The sequence below is a fragment of the Cicer arietinum genome, chromosome 4, assembly GCF_000331145.2.
Source record: "Cicer arietinum cultivar CDC Frontier isolate Library 1 chromosome 4, Cicar.CDCFrontier_v2.0, whole genome shotgun sequence".
Lineage (NCBI taxonomy): Eukaryota > Viridiplantae > Streptophyta > Magnoliopsida > Fabales > Fabaceae > Cicer > Cicer arietinum.
The window spans coordinates 36877-38362 of NC_021163.2; the positions used below are offsets into that span (position 1 = coordinate 36877).

The 1486-nt window shown below is 26.1% G+C and overlaps 1 long non-coding RNA gene across 1 annotated transcript in view; it reads right to left on the reverse strand.

The window, feature by feature from the left end:
* The window catches only part of LOC140919898 (uncharacterized), a 2941-nt gene extending 2725 nt beyond the window's left edge, over positions 1-216 (reverse strand). Inside the window, exon 1 of the long non-coding RNA XR_012162524.1 lies at positions 94-216. This is a non-coding gene — a long non-coding RNA (uncharacterized lncRNA). The remainder of the gene's footprint in view (positions 1-93) is intronic.
* Between the last annotated feature and the right edge of the window lie 1270 nt (positions 217-1486).

The window sequence follows — 1486 nt, forward strand, 5'->3', positions numbered from 1 at the left end:
CATTAAATATTAATTCAACCAGAAAGCTCACATGAATTGTATAAGTATGAACTAAAATAACAATATTAGATATGAACTAAGTTGGAAATTAACCTGAGCTTGAAGATGAGAAACTTCATATATGTTTTTTTTTCTGTAACATTATCTTTTCTCTGAATATGAAAATAGAAGAACTTCAAATCTGTTTTAAAATTTAAAAAACTAAAATCAATCAAATTTTTCAACCAATGCAACTTGCTAATATAGGAAAAACAATTTTCACTTACTCAGTGAATCGCTGAGTCATGAATCGTAAGAGAAATTTGATCGAAGGAAAACGATCGAAGATGAATAGGTATTCAAGAGGAAATGGAAGGAATCGATTGAAGAGGGAATCAAAAAATATTTAACTAAATGGGAAAAGCTTCTTCAAGGTTAAAGAATGATCGGGAAAAGCTTCTTCAACGGAAAACGAAAATCCAAATTTGGAAAAGCTTTAATGTTTTATGAGACGAAATAGGGGAAAAAAATTTGAGAAGAAATACTGTTAAGAAAAAAATTTGGGATGGAAATGGGAAAGAAACCAATACATATTGTTGCGTGAATTGATTTTGAGTGAAAAAGTGAATATTTTTTTGTTGTGAATGTTTGAGTTTTTTTTCTTTAAATTATTGATATTAAATAAAAAAAAGTGACACTCTATCTGTAGCTAAAAATAACTATAGTGACAAATAAAGATGTGTCATTAAAAATTAAGTGTCACAATAGATTTTTTTTATAATGTCAACTCATTCGTTTGTGTTTGACTGGTCTGACTATGCGTTTGCAAAATCGCATAAGTTCAAGTTTGGAAGAAACTATAGATGATACTGGGAATTAAGTGTTGTAAATTGTATTTTTTTAATTTAATTAAAAACGACTTTTTGTATGAAAACTTTATAAGTACTACTAAGTTTTTTGAATTAATTTGAGAAATGTGATATTCTAAATTAGTTATAAAAGTTTGTATTTCCTTAAAAACATATCTTCTTTATTCGCAGTACCAAAAACAAAAAAATCTAGTATAAATTACTATATATATATATATATATATATATATGTTATTTTGGGGTTTATAGTGTCACAGAAGCCCCACTCTGTTAGATGATACTGGGAATTAGAGTTATAATTTGTATTTTATTTATTTATTTAGAAACAATTTTTTGTATGAAAATCATACAAGTACTACTAAGTTTTTGAAATTAAATTAATAAATTATAATTATAGGTCTTTAATTAATAAATTAAATCGCACTGTCCTATATGAGGAACAAGTCTGAAATATTTCATTTGTATTTTAGCATAGGTCTTTGGCAGCAAACGACAAGATATTCCAAAATCAAAAGTTTCAATAAAATAGAAAGACAAGTCGGAAAAGAAAATAACATATCAAAGAGGAACAAACCTGAATTAGTAATTCAACCATATTCTTTTTCCTCCTATTCAATTGCATAACAAAAACAAATAGA